Here is a 19847-nt window from a genome sequence, read left to right as displayed (position 1 = left end):
TATCAGCAAAGTCCAACTCTTCAGCATAACACTCAAGACCCCTTGGCTCCCAGCTACATTTCACTCCTCATCTGCTGCATGTCCTCTGGTATCACTGATCTGGGTATGTCAGATTGCTTGAAGTACCTTTTTGCTCTGTTGCCTTTGTTTTTACATTCTCGTCAGCCTGGTCTTTCTTCCTCGATCTTCCTTTATATCTAAGCACAAACGTAACCTCAACTGTCTCCCATATCCTTTCACTCTGGTGGAGATTGTGTCTCTATTTAGCATTTATTTTTACCATACGACCCAGCTATCCCACTGTTGGGAATATACCCAGAGGAATGGAAATCATCAAGTCACCTGTTCCCCAGTGTTCATCGCAGCACTCTTTACAATAGCCAAGAGTTGGAACCAGCCCAAATGTCCATCATCAGATGAGTGGATACGGAAAATGTGGTACATCTACACAATGGAATACTACTCAGCTATAAAAACGAATGAAATACTGCCATTTGCAACAACATGGATGGACCTTGAGAGAATTATATTAAGTGAAACAAGTCAGGCACAGAAAGAGAAATACCACATGTTCTCACATATTGGTGGGAGCTAAAAATTAATATATAAATTCATTTTTTTTTTAAATTTTATTTTGTCGATATACATTGTAGCTGATTATTGCTCCCCATCACCAAAACCTCCCTCCCTTCTCCCTCCCCCCTCCCCCCCAGCAATGTCCTTTCTGTTTGCTTGTTGTATCAACTTCAAATAATTCTGGTTGTTATATCTTCCCCCCCCCCCGGTTTGTGTGTGTGTGTGTGTATGTGTGTGTGTGAATTTATATATTAATTTTTAGCTCCCTCCAATAAGTGAGAACATGTGGTATTTCTCTTTCTGTGCCTGACTTGTTTCACTTAATATAATTCTCTCAAGGTCCATCCATGTTGTTGCAAATGGCAGTATTTCATTCGTTTTTATAGCTGAGTAGTATTCCATTGTGTAGATGTACACACACACACACACACACACACACACACACAAAAAAAAAAAAAAACGGGGGGGGAGAAGATATAACAACCACAATTACTTGAAGTTGATATGACAAGCAAACAGAAAGGACATTGTTGAAGGGGAGGGGGGGAGGGAGAAGGGAGGGAGGTTTTGGTGATGGGGAGCAATAATCAGCCACAATGTATATCAACAAAATAAAATTTAAAAAAAAAAAAAGAAACTTTAGGATACATAAAAAAAAAATAGATTTTATTCTAAGTGAGAATAGAAGCAGCAAAAGAAGGCTAAAGAAAGGGATGATCTTATCAAAATGTTAGAAGTACCCCACTGTAGCTGCTGTGTGAAGAGGATTAGGGGCAGGTGAGGACAAAAGAATGACTAAGATACTTAGAAAAAAAGTAAGATCATTTAAGACGCTACTACAGTAAATCACATGTGAAATAGGGAGGGCTTGGAATCAGGTGGAATTAGTAAGAATGAAAAAAAATGCCAAAAATTAGATGTATTTTGAAGATAGAAATGGAATATTTTAAAATAAATTGTGCTCATTTATATTCAGACATGAGCTCGTTCCAAAATGAACCCATCATCATTCCAGAGAGACTGTCTCTTTGATTAATCTATTTCTGTTAACCCAGGTGCAACACCTCTGTCATCTTTGACTCTAAATTTGTTGTCACCCTCCAGATCCAATTTCTGCCAAGTCCTATAGCAATGTGTACTGCCTGGTACCAGTCCCACTAACACTGTCCTAGCTTATCTATGTTAGCTTTTACCATAATCACTACACCCTTTCAAATTGGTATCTCTGCTTCTACACTGTCCCTGCTTCTGTCCATCCTATAAATGTTTATAAACCAATGCTTGTATTGTTTCATTCCCAACTTCAAAAGAAAGTATGTCTTCTAAATATTTGGTAACTTAAGAGATAATGACAATGGCTAATACTTATCACTTACCTAGCACTGTTCAAGTCACACTAAATGTATTAACTTGTTTAATGCTTAAAAAAAGAAATAGAGGGTAATAACTTGCCAGAATTACACATCTAGAAAGTGGCAGAAAGGGCATTAAACCCAGTTAGTCTAAACCAGAGCAGGTATTTTGAACCATGGTTTTGAACAAGGCCCAACACAGAAAACCTAGATCAATTTTCTAGCCTCATTTCTCATTTGTTTCCTACATGGACTCTCTCCTCCAGTTATATTTTCTTGCCTCTTCAGGACTACTCTTTAATATTCTGATTTAGGGGAAATACCCACAGTTTTCACATATCAAAGCCTTCTTCATCCTTTATTCACTCAAAACGTATTTATTGTCTTGTTTTAGGTATACATCAGTGGGGAAAAAAATGGCCAAACATCTGGCCCCTGTAGAGCTTATGTACTAGCAGGATAGAGACATATAACAGACTTAAAGGAATGAGAAAAGAAATGGAATAATGATGGGTTAGTTTTGGAATAAGCCAATGTCTGCATATAAATGAGTGAATTTGATTTTTAAATATTCCATTTCTTCTTTCACAATATATCCCCAATTTTTCCCATTGTTATTGATTCCATGTGTACAGTATGATAAATAATGATAAGTGTCATATAAAAATAAAAATAAAGTAGGGTTAGGGGAATCAAGAAATGGAGCAAGAGTAGTAGGTTCAGAAAGATGCTCTGCCAAAGAGTCTTCAGGGTAGATCTCATTGAGAAGGGGTGATTTGATCAAAGACTCAAAGGTGGTAAAGATGTGATATAAATGGAAAAGTAAGAATGAGCACACAAGACAAAGAAAACAGCCAGTGCTAAGCTCCTGTGGTGAGAACGTGCTTGAAGTGTTCAAGGAATCTCAAGGAGGCCAGGAAGCTAGAACAAAATGACCCAAGTGAAGAGGTAAAGGAGAGAGGAATTCAAGTTGTGATTAGAAACAAACTGTACTGGGCTTCATAGACCTTTGTAAGAACTTTGGGATATAATCTGATGTAAACATTAATAGACTCAGTCTAACTGCAGTGTTGACAACAGACTTCAGGGGCAATTACAAAAGTAAGTAAACTGATTAGACAGCTAAAAAATAATCGAAGTGAAATATAATAATAGCTCAGACTAGCATAGTAACTGTAAAAGTGTTATGAATACTAATTGTGGTAAAAAACACATAACATGAGATCTACCTTCTTAAGTTTTTAAGTGTGTAGGATGGTATTGTTAACTATATGCACATTATTGTACAGCAGTTCTCTAGAAATTTTTTATTTTGCATTGCTGAAATTCTATACCCATTGAACAGCCAAGCCCCATTTCCTCCTCCCCCCAGCCCTGACAACCACCATTCTACTTGCTGCTTCTCTGAATCTGACTACTTTAGATATTTCATATAAGTGTAATTGTACAGTATTTGGACCTCTGTGACTGGTTAATTTCGCTTAGCATAAAGTCTTCAAGGTTCTTCAATGTTGTACCATATGACAGCATTTCCTTCTTTTATAAAGCTCATTGTTTATATATACCACATTTTCTTTACCTGTTTATCCATCCATGGATATTTAGGTTATTTCCACCTCTTGGCAATTGTAAATAATGTTGCAGTAAACATGGGAGTGCAAGTATTTCTTTGAAATTCCATTTTTAATTCTTCTGTCTAAATACCCAGATGTGGGATTCCTTGATTATATGGTGGTTTTAATTAATTAATTATTTTAAGGACCTTCCATACTGTCTTTCATAGCAGCTTCACTGTTACATTCCCACCAACAGTGCAACAAGAGTTCTTATTTCACCACCTCCCCCCCAACACTTGTTATTTTTTGTTTTTGTTTGTTTGTTTTGTTTTTTATAATGGCCACCCTAACAGGTATGAGGTGACATCTTACTGTGGTTTTGATTTGTATTTACCTGATGATTAGTGATGTTCAACATTTTTTAAATACACTAATTAGCCATTTGTATGTCATCTTTGCAGAAATATCTATTTGAGTCCTTTGCCATTTTCTTTGAGATTATTTGTATTTTTGTTGTTGTTGTTGTTGTTGAGTTGTAGAAGTTCTTTATATATTCTGGGCATTCACCTCATGAGATATATGATTTGCAAATTTTTACTGGATTCTATAAGTTGCCTTTTCACTCTGTTGATTGTTTCCTTTGCTAAGCAGAAGTTTCTCAGTTTGAAGATTTCTCCTATGTTATCTTCTAGGAGTTTTATATTTTCAGGTCTTACATTTAAGTACGTAATTCATTTTGAGTTTACTTTTGTATAATGTGTAAGATAAGGGTCCAGTTTCATTCTTCTGCTTGTGAATATCCAGTTTTCCCGGCATCATTTGTTGAAGAGACCATCATTTCTCCATTATGTATTCTTGGCATCTTTGTCAAAGATCAATTGACAGTATATGTATGGTTTTATTTCTGTTCTATTCTCTCTTCTGTTCTATTGGTGTATATGTTGTCTTTATGCCAGTACCATACTGTTTCAATTACTGCAGCTTTGTGACATGTTTGAAAGTGAGGAAGTGTGAGGCCTCCAGCTTTGTTCTTTTTCTCAATATTGTTTTGGCTATGCACAGTCCTTTGCAGTTCCATATGAATTTTAGGATTTTTTTTTTTTACTTCTGCCAATAAAATTGCCATTGGTATTTTTATAGGGATTGTATTAAATCTGTTGATTGCTTTGGGTGTTATGGGCATTATAACAGTATTAAATCTTCCAATCCAAGAACATGGAATGTCTTTCTATTTATTTAAGTTTTTAAATTTCTTTCAGCAATATTTCGTAGTTTTCAGTGTGTGAGTCTTCCACTTTACTCCCTTGGTTAAGTTTATTCCTAAGTATTTTATTCTTTTTAATGGCATTATATATTGGATTTTTTTCTTAATTTCCTTTTCACGATTTTTATTGTCAGTGCATAGAAATGCAAACAATTTTTGTATGTTGATTTTTCTTAATCCTTCAACTTTACTGGATTCATTATTTCTAATGTTTTTGCGTGTGTGTGTGTGTGTGAAATCTTTAGAGATTTTACATATAAGATCATGTCATCTATAAACACAGATAATTTTACTTCTTTCCTTCGGATTGGATGAATTTTGTCAATTTTTTTTTATATAATTTATCTGGATAGGATTTTTAGTACCATGTTAAATAGACGTGATGAAAGTGGGCATCCTTGCATTGTCCCTTACCTTAAAGGGAAAGCTTTCAGTTTTTCACCATTAAATATGATGTTCACTATGGGCTTTCATATTTGGCCTTTATTATATTGAAGCAATTTCCTCCTATTCCCAGTTTGTTGAGTGTTTTTAGCATGAAAGTTTGTTAAATTTTGTCAAATGCTTTTTCCAAGCCTCTTTTCAGTTTTTACAACAAGGAATATCTTTCTTAAAGATGTGGGAAACAACTCTTTGAAATGTAGTCATCAGAGGAAGATAGCACCCTTATCTCCCAGTTGTTCTGGAAGGACAGGAGCCTAACTTTGATAGGTGGGCAGCCTGTAGAACATGAGGAAAGCTATTACTATAATCTAATATATTAACATATTAAAACATAAAACTGCAATCCATACATCAAAAACACTTTTAACAAAATGAAAGACTTCTATAGCCCACACTCAATGACTGGTTAACAGAAAAATAAAGGCCTGGCACTCTTGCCCAAATTTGGAGCAACTTGATAGGGTCATCCCAGCTCCAAAGCCATGTGATTGGCTGAAGCCCCATGCTAGGACTAGGGTGAGTCAAGTGAGGCATCTAGGGCAGAGAGTTTAGAGCATCCTCTCAAGGTTGTGCAAGTACAACCTTTCACTTGCTGACCCTGTCCAGGTATGACCCTGAGCACGAGTAACTTAAATTTAGCACCCTAGGCACGTCCTCACTTGACTCACCGTAGTCCCTGCCTTGCACCTGCAATAATCATGAACTCACCCCAAGTCAATGAGAGTTAACATAAACTTCAGCTCTTGATGTAGGGCTGCACATTGTAAGAAGGGCACATGAAGTAAGAGATATGTTGCAGCCATCTTTGAAAACTACAATCTGCCACATTGACACTATGGTATTCTTGAGGATGCGATAAATCAGTTACTCTCACAATAATGATAATAATGATAATGATACATTAATCCCTCCTTTTCCCCAGGGGATATGTTACAAGACTCCCAGTGGATGTTTGAAAACACAGATAGTAACAAATCCCATATGTACTATGCTTTTCCCTAAAGTTTAATTTATAAATTAGGCACAGTAAGAGATTAACAACAATAATTAATAATAAAATAGAACTATAGCAATACTCAGAATGGTGCAAAATTTGAAACTTATTTATTGTTTATTTCTGAAATTTTCCATTTAATATTTTCTAACTGTCGTTAGCAGGTAACTGACACCATGGAGAAAGGGAGACTACTGTAGTGAAATTTGGTTTATTCATTCAGGAGGCAGTTTGGAACAACCAAAAGGCATATATCATATAATCTAGTATTTCCTTTGCTAGGTATTTGTCCTAAAAAAAATATACAAATATGCTTAAAGAAATTGCAATTCATTTGTTTATTAAAGATTTTTTAAAAGGAAATAATCTAAATTTTCCTCAGTAGAAAAAAAAAATAAAATGAGACTCATATATGACTGAATATTGTAAGTTGTTTAAAAAGGAATAAACTATAACTACACATATATACACACAAAAGAATTGAACTCAAAACCAATGCTGAGTAAAAATATATTGGACAAAGCCCATTTGCATGACAACTTTAATGTAAGCTTTTTAAAATATGTTTGGCATATTTTCTGCAGATGTATATATTTACCTAAGTTTGGAGAAAAGATTTTGAACTGGATTTCTGCCTCTAGAAATATGTCAAGCAAGTATTCCAGAAGACTCTGTTACTAAAGTAATTTAAAATATTGTCTAAAATATAATGGAAAAAGATTAATTTGGGGCTTATCTCTTAAACAAAGAGGTAAAACAAATATATAATCAGATATCAGTGTATTAGGCTGATACTGAAACTGTAGCTGCAATTAGGGTATTTGTTCATCCTTGTAACTGAGTCCTGATTAAAAAGACAATAAACAGCAAAGAACCAAAGTCATAATTCATCTTGAAATCTTAAAAGTGCAAAACTATATGGGCAGAGAAAGAATAGGAGTGAAGGGAGATACTGACTACAAAGAGAAAGCAGGAGGAAATTTGGGGAGGGTGTAAAACTTCTGTAGCTTGATGGTGGTAGTTACATGGCTCCCAGCATTTGTCAAAATTTATAGAATTGGACACCAAAAAGAATGAATTTTACTGTATGTAAAATTTTTAATGAATATTGAGAAAGAAGATAGTTTGAAAATTCCCAATATATTTAAATTAAACAATACACTTGATAATAACAGATATGTTAATAAAGAAATCATAATGGAAATTATAAAATATTTGCAATTGAGTGTTAATGAAAATGCAAGATATCAAAGTCTGTGAGATGCAGCTAAAGCAGTTGTTAGAGAGAGAATAACGGCTTTAAATCTGTGTATTGGAAAGATCTAAAATAAATTATCTAAGTTTAAACCTTAACGAGTTAAAAAATGAGGAGTGAATTGAACCTTAAAGAGTAGAAGAAAGGAAATGATAAAGTTCAAAATTGAGGGGCTGGCCAGTTAACTCAGTTGGTTATAGCATGGTGTTGTAACACCAAGATCAAGGTTTTAGGTCCCTGTACTGACTGACTAGCCACCAAGAAGAAAAAAAAAAAAAAAAAGAATTGAAATCAATGAATTAGAAAATGGCCAAACAACAGAGAAAAATCAGTGACACCAAAATGCTTTTTTAAAAAAGGTTTGAAGATAAAATTGATAAACTTTTTAGCTAGATTGATCAAAATTTACATTTCAAATACATTTTACTGAATGTAAAATACACCTTAATCATGAGTTTTGTTTTTAATTAACAAGTAAAATTCAGCAATATATAATTTGGAAATTGCACTGGGACTCACCCCAGAATTGCAATTCTAGGAGAAACAATCTTTAATTATTATTTCAACAAAACCAAAAATGTATTTGATAAAATTAAAACCTATTCTTGATTATACAAAAAATATCTTATGTATGGAAATAAATAAATATTTTCCTAACATTATTAAAAAATATATGTCAAGGTGAAATCCATTGCTAATACTGAATGATGAAATTTTAGATATGTTTACATTAACATTTGCCTGTCTTTCAAGACCCATCTCAGATATAACCTCTCTAAAGATTTTTTTTTTTTTAGCATCCTTTGGCACTCCCCAAGAATTTGCTATTCTCTCAATAACAATAATAATAATACGATCTTCTATTTTAATTTGTTCATTCCAATATTTGTCTTCTAGATTTGAATATAAACTTCTTAAAAATTTACTTCATTTTTTCTCAATAATTTAGTTTCCAAAAATTTATAGAAAAGTATCTAACCCATAGTAAGTGTTCAACATATGTTCAGATTTTTTTTAAAAGTGTATATTGTTTTACTCACTTTTATATCCTTGAAGTTAATAATTATTCTTCCCATTTTAGAAGTGAGGTTATAGATCATTTAAAAAGTTTAAATTGCTTCAAGTTACCTACCTATAAAAAAGAATTGTGACTCAATTTTAGATACCTGCCCAAGTCAAATGCGCTTACTTGAATAAGACTGTATTAGTTTTCATTGCTGCTGTAACAAATTATAAAAACTTAGTGGCTTAAGACCACACACATTTATCATTTTACTTTTCTGCAGATCATAAATCTGAAATGGATCTCACTGAGGTAAAATCAAGATATTGGCAGGGCTACAGTCCTTTTGGAGACTCTAAGGGAGAATTCTTTATTTTGCTTTCCTCATGTTCTACAGGCTGCCCACATTTGTTGGCTTGTGCTTTTCATCCATTTCAAAGCAAGCAATTGTCTTTCTCACATAGCACTACTCTGATTATGACACTTCTGCCTTTTTCTTCAGTTTTAAGGACCTTTGTGATTACATGGGAGTCACCATGTAATCCAGGATAATCTCCCCAATTCAAGGTCAGCTGATTAGTAGCCCTTATTCCCCCTTTCCGTGTAACATAACTAATACATAGATTCTGAGAGTTAGGACATGGACATTGGTGGCAAGACATTTTTCTACCTACCACACATGCCATAACATGTTCCACTTAAACTTTAATGAGTTAATGAGGAAAATCTGGGATGTGGAAACAGTCCTTACAGTCTATGATACTTTCTAACATGTAATACTTTTAATATATAATATTTTTAGTTTATAAACAGGTAAATAAAAAACAAACATATAGAAAATTCTTGAGAAAAATCATACTTCCTAGGTCACAATTTACATCTAAATCAAAGGTTAAATGTTATTCTACAAGATTAGAACCAAATTAAGTGAGAAGAAAAAGAAAAAAAAAATGTTCTTAGATTTAAAGTAAGCAGCTGTTGAGAATAGACTTTACGATGTGTGGCCAATCTGGAAACCTCTCTGGAAACCTTCGTATTTCTTGAGCTCTGCTCTTAACAATGAATAAGAATGATATTTTCTTCCAATTTGCAGGGGGGAAAGTAAGTTATTTGGAAATATATTTTTTTCCAGTTTTAACTTTTTCCCCCCTTAAAAAACCTATTGGCACGAGCTGTCACATTTCCTTTATTAAACACTAGCAGACAACAAAATCACTGAATAATTGAAAAACAAGTAGTTTTTAAACAACAGTAAAATAAACCACTACCAGGAACAGAAAGTCTTCCTTAGTTCAACATCTTGTTTTTCATACTTTTACACGTTCGTAGAGATTTTCTATGACATTTTGGAGAGAGTAAGATGAGGCCTGTAACGGTTATTGTTTTGCACCTTGATATGGCTTTATATAAATGGTTATGCTTCAGATTGTTTAAAATTATATTATCAGAAATGCTCAATATACATACACAGTATTCATTGTAGAACCTCTCTCCTTTCTATTTGCATTCATATGATACCTGTGTCAGATTTAATTCAATTTCTACATGCTCCATAGCACCCCCAGATAACACCAGCAAATCTCACCTGATCTTGTTCACTGTATATGAATAATTACCTACACACATGGCTGTTACATCCTGCTAATAATTTTTTTAAAGATCAGTGTGCTCTTTTCTATAAACAAATTTCCCTATATAGATTTGCATATGTATGTATGTATTTCCCTATATAAAAATTACTCCCCTGAAAACCAAATGTAGCCATCTGTCCAGGGATGAATTTATTAAAATCATTGAGAAGAATAAAAATAGAAAGAATAGTTAATATTCAGCTTCTTTTACTAAAAATAGAATTTTGCATCAAGAAATAGGTTTGAAATCCTGATACTGTTAAAATGGATTTTGGGGCACTTCACGGTTTACATAAGGGCGATACAGCAAGGAAAAGGAAGAAGGAAAATTGCCACCCATTACAGTCCCAGGGAATTTGGGATAAGATGTGGGAGGGGGGCAAAAATTTAGAAACTGCCAGGTAAGTGGAGGGGTTGCCATACACATCCAGGTAGTGGCACGGTAGTGAGAAGAAAGCAAACCTCTAGGGGTTTGCACATTGACATTTCCAGTTCAGCACCTGGGCTTCAGCACTGCTGTTACAAGGCAGGTAGACAGGCAAAGCTGAAGCAGTCCTTCTGGCTTTTTGTGGCCAATCTGTAACAGACTAAAAAGTCTTTACATATGTGAGAAAACAATAGGAAGTTTAAGAAAAGTCCCTGGACCTAGAGTAAAGAGGCTGTCTCTAGTAAGGACTTCAGACTCAAAGACTAATGGTGCCAGAGCCCTGGGCTTTACAAGGAGGGCCAACCACAGGTTTATCTAAAGAGCTAGAAATAGGCAGTGGCACCAGCCCCAGAAGCAGACCACACATGCAATAAGTAGATACTTATTGATAGGAGGGCCCCATCTTCTCTGCTTTCCTGATGACACAATAAGTCTCCTTTTCCCTATATATCCAAACACTACCTGGGAATGGAGTAAATCTGAAACCTGAGTCCCTTTTCTGAGACACCCAACAAGTGTTTGAGTTGCATAAAAAGATAATGACATTGCTGGATTGACGAGGGGTCATATAATAAGACTGAATTTCTTTCTCCATTACCCAATGGATTAAAGCTCCTCGGGAACTAAAGCACTTACAGACACTTAAAGAAGCTATATATTTATTCCATGTGAGAATTACAATGTGAATAAATTTGAAGCCTAAGCTTGTTCACTAATTGTTTTGCATGCACATCTTGCCTTTGGTATCCTTCCTTATCTGGCACAGTGCTAGCCTCAAAGTGGACATTAACATGTGATTAATAGAAATACACATATCCCCACAAGTGTCCTTGTGGAGCTTTAGTCTATCTGTTGTTCTCAACATGGGCTGATACTGCCTCCTTAGGAGGTATTGACATTATAAGGAAAAGTTTTTGCTTTTCATGATGGCTAGGAAGTGCTACAGCATTTAGTTAGTGTGAGCTAGAGTTGCTACAAGTCAAAAAAGAAGGAACATTCTGCACAACAAAGCATTGTTTCACCTAATTGCCAACAGAACCCCCATGAGAAACTCTGATAAATGGAGGCACTATAGTTACGGATATAGGATGGATAAATTACAGAATAAGAGAGGAAGGGAACAGTATGCAAGAACAAAAGACAAAAAGAGACAGAGGTAAATGCACACCAACATTGCTAAGAGATAAATACTAAAAAATACGGAAAGAATTTAAAACATCAAAACTACAGGGAATTCCTTTAAAATGTTCATTCACTAATGTATACTCTTGCTGACTTTTGGTTTCTAAGCAAATGGCTCTCATGAACTCATGTAAAAACTGTAAGAGGTGCTGCAGGTCATGGTGGGCAGTGACAGCAGTGTCAAGAGGGAGGAGATGGTGGTGGGGTGAAGGCAGAGGTCAACTTCTCTCCACCCTGTAAAATTAACCCTCTGAGTAAAGGTGCTAGCCTTCTGACTTGAGTGGAAACCAGGTGGAGGCTAAATTTATAAGTAATGGGCTAATGGCTTCTCCATGGCAACAGGAGGGGGAAAAGTCATTAAAACAACTTAAAGCTCACCCAGAAATCTTGATCGTTTGAGCCAAAATATATCCAGAAAGACTATTGAATTCCTTTTCTTAATTTCCTTTTTTAAACACGTTCAGAGCAACACTTTGAAATCCGAGACTGACATCTGCTTCAAGAAGCTTCAATGTGACTGACTTCCCTCCCTCGACCTTATATATTCAACTACCGGCAGTATCAGTGGATGTGAAAGTGACTCACTTCTGTACAGCACATTCTGGAGCTATGGAATATTCACTGTTATGCCCTTCAAATATAGACATTTATTTTCTAATAAATATAAAACCACATACAAGTAAAAAAAGGTTTAACCCTACTTTCTTGTAACAGCCTTAATAATCAATGTTAGTGAATTATAAACAGAAGAAACATGATACTTAGGGAGAAACAAAAAGAAGGTTTTATTGTATGTACTGGAATAAAATAGCCATGAACCTTTAGGTTCCTGTTTCCCTTATGTTTCTCTAATTAGTCTTCGTAGTCCTGCACCGACCTCGAACTACTTTTGTCTTTTTTTTGGTTTTTGGTTGTATATAAAAAATAATTGCCAACACAATGAAAATAATCACTAACTCATGTAACAAAGACTATAGAGAAATAGAGATAATAAGGAAATAAAATGGTGCATAAAAAGGCATTGAACATATTTTGATACCTGTTTTTTATCCTCTTCCATGTTCCCTGTGGGGTTGGTGCAGGATCTCAGAGACCGTCAAGAATAAATGCTTGTCTTCTCTGAACACAGAAAAGTGGGAAATCGAAGCTGGGACCAACTGGCTTAGAAGTGAACTTAGTAACAAAGGTGGATCCAACCAATTCAAACTTTGTAAGGCAATTTTCTGTTTTTACACTCACTTGAACTGAAAAATAATCTTTGTAACTATAGTAATAAAACTGATGAGAATAAGAAAAAACGAGCTATCAGTGTGAGAGGTATTTGAGTAGTTTCAGTCACTTAATTTTAAACCATTTATGAAAAGTCACATGCACACACACACACGCATGCACACACACACATACCCCCCACAAAGCCTATTTGCTCTCTTCACTTAGATAATATCAGATCCTTTGATTATTGCATGTACAAAGTTTTTTTTTTTAAAGTATCCAATCTTTATTTAGAGTCCACATTATATCTACTTTAAAAACATTAAAGGCAGACTTTCAGACAGAAAATAAAATGTATTAATTTTTGCTTCTTTACATTTTAGAGAAAATAATGTGCTAAAATAAACCTTATCTCTTGACAAAGAGTATTGACATATGAGAAATCTGATTAACAGTGTTTTCTTGTGGCATTTAACGCTTAGAAAATTCAAAGATATTTATGAAGACAAAACATGTTATTTATATATTATTATTATTAAACTTTGTCAAATAAACTGAGAGAACATTTGGGGGAACTGAAGACAAAAGAAATGTTAACTTTTGTTTTGGTAACTCTTTGCTGCATCCACTTAGTTTGTACATGAACTCAAACAGGAGAAATTAATTTCTCTCCCAAATAATGGCCCAGAGTTGCACAAAAGGAGATGGGTGGATTCTGCTCTACTCTGGGAAAAAATCCATTTGCTCTACTCTTGTCTGCCTAATTTAGGTGGAATACCAGCAACCACTTCAGCCACTTTACAGCCTATGTAAAGGGAAAAAGAGAAAACAGAATGGAAGTCATGTACCTTTGTAAAGGATGTAAGTTGGAATTTTCCCACATCATATCACTAATATCCCATTGGCTGGGGTTTACTCAGATGTCCACACCTAGCTACAAAAGGGCTGGGAAGAGATGAGCCAAGCATCCATGTGATCACATAAAATTTAGGTGGTCAGTTACTGAAAGGAAGAAAGCAGTTTGGCACTGGGGGATAATAACTGTCTCTGACACGGGAATGATTACCTCTGGGAAGGGAGACTCGGGGTCTAGGGCAAGAGACAGCCTTGCTTTTCATTGCGTCCATTTTGTTTTGTGTATATTATGTATTATATTTTCAATTTTACACCATCCACACTTTTATTCCATTAATACATTTTACTTTAAAAATCTGCCTGAGATCATTTTAAAATGTTTAAAAAGAGTTAAAAAAGTAAATAAAAACACATAATGGTTTTTTCCAGTGTTCTCTGAATTCTTGACACGAGCTAAAGCTTGATCTTTAGTGCTGAAGTATACAAATGCATATGCATGTGCTTTAAGACTTATGCTCACACACTTTTAAACTTTTTTTAGCAGAGTGGTTAAGAGCACAATCAGCAACTGGACGTCTAGGTTCAAAAACTGGCATGGTTGCAGCACCCACTAGCTGTGTAACCTGAGGCAAATTACTTACTCATTCTATCTAGCTTCCTCATCTATAAAAATGGTAAATGGTATTTGTAATAGTAGCTTCTCATTAGGCAGTTGTGCAGATTGATTTAATAAACAATAAATCATTTATACAGATAGTAATGTTTACTACTATTATTATTGATAATTATTATTTATTAATAAAAGATATTGCAACAAACAGATAATTGCCTGCCCAATAACCATTCTTTCATTCCTTATTTAGTAACAACCTCAGTTTTATTCTATAAGGCAAAATGTGCAATGAAAAATATTCACTTCCATGCTACTCTTGGAGTGAGGCATAAATACACGATCATCCTGGCCAGTGAGATGAAAGCAGGAGTCACTAGTTTGGCATGCCAGTTGTTAAGTTATTATCATCTGCCTTGAAGCTAAAAGCATAATATTTTTCAAAACTTTGTAAACATTGGAAACAGCCTACCAAATTCAACAGAAATTTATAAAGCTGAGATAAATTTTCTCATCATTCTATCTTTGTTGTGTTGGTGATATTTTAAAATTGAGATTCTAAAAATGAGACTTCTCACAAGATTTGGAGATTGTGTCTATAGAACATCTAAAATAATGATGTGCTCTTTCATCTAAGATGTCAGTTCTATTTACGTAATTCAAGTTTTAATTTACCTTAAAACTTTATTGGTTACTCTTTGAAAGCAAACCATCCTTGGTTTCCAAAAGCAACAATATCTCATTCTCGGCATCTGCTAATAAAACTGATATCACAGTACTAACATCAAGTTTATTATCATTTTTCTTCAGGTAAACATAAAAGTTGTTTTTAATATCCTCTTTCCCCACTATCACATTCTTATTTTTTCTAGACCGAATAAATTTAGCTTTTCATAAAAGGCAACTTTGCCCCAAATAAAAAGAACATTGTAATTTAGAAACTTGAAAGAATGAAAAAGAAGAGAGAGAGGCTTTCTAAAAAGGATAAATGCTTTGTAACCTTGGTGTAGGATGAAAAATGCCTGTTTTATGCTCTAGTGTTTCTCCCTATCCTAGGAACTAGATATGAAAAAGTAAGCAAAATATATTGCCCCAACGCTCATAAAGTATATATTTTAGTGTAAGATAAAGAATTAAACAATTATATAATTAATGATTTAATTACTAACATGGTAATGACTAAATATAAGAAGTATCAATATCAAGAGAGACTATCAAAGTCAGTCAAGACTTAGGGGTCACAGAAAGGTTTGGAAAGTAAATGGCATTTAAATTGAGATTGCAAGGATCACCTAAAGAATGTGGTGGGTTGAGATGGAGAACATGTTCCAGAACAAGTAAAGAGTGTGCTTGAGAGCAATGACATAGGAAAGAGCATGATGCAACTGAGGAACCAAAGGGCTGCAAATTCATTGAGTAAAGAGGACAGTTGTGTGAAATAATGCTGATAAAAATTTTAGAATATATCTCATTTAACACTTCACACATATTGTAGACTATCATATATAGTAACTGTCATATCAATCAGGATAGTGTATTTTATGCTGAATTATAAACAAACCCCCAAATCTCAGTGGCTTAAAGCTACAAATTTTTATCTCTTATCCCTACTATATGTCACTGTTAAACTGGAGACCCATCTCACTTTGTGATTCAGACTGCCAAAGTTATAACTCTCTGGGACATTGTGAGTCTTTGTGACAGAGAGCAAAGAAAGCTCTGAAAAGAGTCAAACTGGCAATTAAATGCTTGGGCCAAAAGCAGCACAAGTCACTTTTGATCACAACTCATAACCCCACCTAGTCACAGAGTGAGAAGACGTGTAACCCTACCAGGGGCTCAGAAGGCAGAAAGCTAGAAATACTTGTTGAGCAGTATTAATGACAATCACGCTGCTGTTAAAACATCAGCTGTGTCAATGGTTGTAAATTGATGGTTAAAAACATTATATATACAAATGTTTAGAGAAAAAAGACTGAAATTGCATCTTTTAAAAACGGAGAAATATTAACAATAAATACTTATGGCAGAAATATGCAGAATTTTTATTCTAGTTTATATACTTCTTTGTATTAGCTAAATGTTCTCCAAAGATTCCTTGTCAGTAAGAAGCCCAGTAACAACAACAACAACAACAACAACAAAAAACACTCAAATTAACAGTGGGTAAAATAACATTGAGTGAAACAATATAAAAATCACTCTTTTAAGTTCAAAAATTTTGGAGGTATCAAAGGATGTTAGAGCACTCCAAAATGTAAGGACCCTAGGTTTTATCCTGTCTTGTTCCTCAGATGTGGGTGGCTTCTTTTCCCCAAGGTCATCTCATAGTGCAAGATGGTTGCCAGGACTCCAGCCACAAAGTATCTTCCAGGAAGCAGAAAAGAAGAAAGCAAGCAGGTCCTCCCTTTAAAGATACACCCTATGAATCGAGCACACTACTTTTGCTAACATCTCCCATAGTGACCTTAACTTCAAGGGAGACTGGGAAATAAAATATTTATTCTAGATAAACATATAACAGCCAAGTATTGGTGCTTCAATTACTGTAGAAAATTTTTTCAGTTGATACATGTTATAACTTCTGGTTGTCTCCTTTACTCTAACATCAATATGTTTCTCCAATCTTTCCACCACACTGCAATCTGAGGTATCTTTCTTAAATGGCTGGTTTTGAATACCTCAAAAAGTAGTCCAAAATCATTTTCTGTGTTCACGTACTCCTTATCCTCCTTGTCTTGTTTAGTGAAGTAAATATGTATACACACTGTAATTATAATATGACAAAAACATAGTTTATTTTATTTTCACTAAAAACGTTATTCTGATTTTGCACCTCCCTTCCCACTGATGTAATGTAAAAAAAAAAGCTTAAAATTTTATATTAGTGTAATTTAGTCTCTTCCACGGAAATATCAAGATAATTTATATTGATAACTTGCCTAAGTTGATTTGATGTTGCTATAACAGAATACTACAGACTGAGTATTTATAAAGAGAAGAAATTTATTTGTCACAATTCTGAAGGGTGGGGTGTCCAATATCTAAGAGCTGGCATCAGGTGAGGACCTTCTTGCTAAGTCATCCCATGGGGGAAGGAGAAAGGAAAAGAGAGGCTGAGAGCAAGAGAGCAGGAATGGGCCAAACTCGCTTTTATAATAAGCCCACTATCTCAGTAACTAAGCTGCTCCCACAATAATCTCATTAATCCATTAATTAGGGCAGAGCCTTCATGATCTAATTACCTCTTGTTAGACCCCACCTCCCAAGACTGTTGCATTGGGGGTTAAGTTTCCAACACATGAACTTTAGGGGACTTATTTAAATCATAGCAATACTCTTTTTCATAGTGCTCAGATGAAGGGAGCAGATACACCATCATGGAAAAGGGACATACTGATACTGGAACTGTCCACATTTGCTGCTCCATTTTACCCGGTATTTGGATATTGACTTCTGTCCCTCCTATGTCCATAGAGGTTTTCTGCAGCTCGTATAAATCATCAGCCTTGATCTTGGCATGAGCAATGCCAGATCATGGCTCCCAAAGTACTTAGCCACCTTCCCTACCGATTAGGTATTCACCTTACCTCAGCTGGCACTGTAGATCCCTTGATGCCAGAAAATTATTCCTATTTAATCCATTTAATCCCACATCCTCTCTGAGAATGGTTTATAGTATATCTGTATTTCCAGACTTTTGGAATTTTATTTTAATATATAAAGGGAAGCTTTTGGAATATAGAAATCCCTTTTCTCTTTTCACTGAGCTTAGTTTACACGACTGTGGTATCACTAGGAACTCAAGAAAAGCAGCTTTAAATCTTAGAGCTAAACAATGATTCATATGTTTTGAGCATCATACTCTTAATACGTTGCATGGGGAAAGTGCAATCTCATGTTACTTGAGGGAAATCAAATATAAATCATTTTAATAATAGTACCCTGATATACACATCTCATGACATAACTCCCACTTATAATAAATATATCTAACATTTTTGAGCATTTATTTTATGCCAGACACTGCTTTTTAAGTGCTTTATAAATGACAATTTAAGCTTCCCAACAACCTTGTGATTATTATTTTTCCCATTTTATGGATGAGGAAACTAAAGCACAGATAAGTTAATTGCCCAAGGTTGCACAGATAATGTTCTGAGCCAATCTGGTTCCAGAGCATGTGATACCATCCTGTTTTTCACCTGAGTACATCCCATAGACCTAAATACCTTCTGCAGGATGATGAGTTCTAAATTTAAATCTCTAGTCTTTAAGCTGCCCCTAAACTTCAGACTCAAATACTCAGTGGTAACACAATTTCCACTTGGATTTTTAATAATTATCTCAAAAATAGCATCACCCAAACCAAGTACTTGATTTCTATGTACCAACTCCTCCTTCACTCACATCTGTTCCTCCTATTGTCTTTTTCATTCCAGTAAGCAGCCACACCATTTTTCCTTTTGCTCAAGCCCAAATAATAGGATCGCTCTTAACTTTTCTTTCTTTCTAGCACTCCATGCTCAATCTATCAGGAAATCCTATTCCTGGCTCTGTCTTCAAATATACCCAGAATCCAACCACTTCTCAGCATCTCTGTGGCTACCACCATGTCCGACACTCCATCATCCCTCCCCTAGGTTACTGAGAAGCCTCCTACTTGGATCTTCTGTTTCCACTCTGCCCCTGTAGTCTGTTCTCAACATAGCAGTCAGAATGATCAGATCATGTTGCTCTTTTGCTTACAACCTTCTAATGGATATCCATATCACTCAGAGTAAAAGCAAAAATCCTCATGACTGACTGTGTGCCACTGCATGGCCACTGCTCTCCCTCTCACTCCGTTTTCCACCATCATCCTCTTCATTCAGTCATCTACCTCCTCACCACCACCTTACTTATTGAACCCTGAATCTTCTGTCTTCCTTGCTTTTTTCAAATGCACCAAGCATGCTTCTGTCTCTGGGCCATTGAGTTTGTTCTTCCCTGGGCCTGAGAGGCTCTCTATCTAAATATCTGTTATCTTTCTTTCTTTTTTCAGGTGTCTTCTCTTAGATAATATCAATTTATCCAAGAGGCCTCCTGACCATTCCATATGATGTAGCAATTCACGCCCTCCAGGCCTTGGTTCTTTCTATTCCCCTTTATATTCCTTGTTTTTTGTCATCTTATTTATTACCACCTAGCATATCATATATGTTCATTGTGTGCCTCTTTCCACTAGAATATAAGCAGGAAATATATCTGTCTTGAACACAACCATATCTAAGAGCCTGAAATTTACCTGGCACATGATTGGTATTCAAAAGCTATTTGTTAAATAAATTAATGATACATGCAGCCATACAGGACTCCTTAGAATTCCACGAAAGTGTTTTATGTTTCTTTGCCTTTACGTGCTCTATTCTCTCTGCTAGCAATATCCTTTCCCCTTTTCTGTCTTTTAGCTAACTCCTGCTTGTACTTCAAAACTCACTTTCAGA

Source organism: Cynocephalus volans, chromosome 16 (assembly GCF_027409185.1).
Source record: "Cynocephalus volans isolate mCynVol1 chromosome 16, mCynVol1.pri, whole genome shotgun sequence".
NCBI lineage: Eukaryota > Metazoa > Chordata > Mammalia > Dermoptera > Cynocephalidae > Cynocephalus > Cynocephalus volans.
This window is presented reverse-complemented; position numbering follows the sequence as displayed.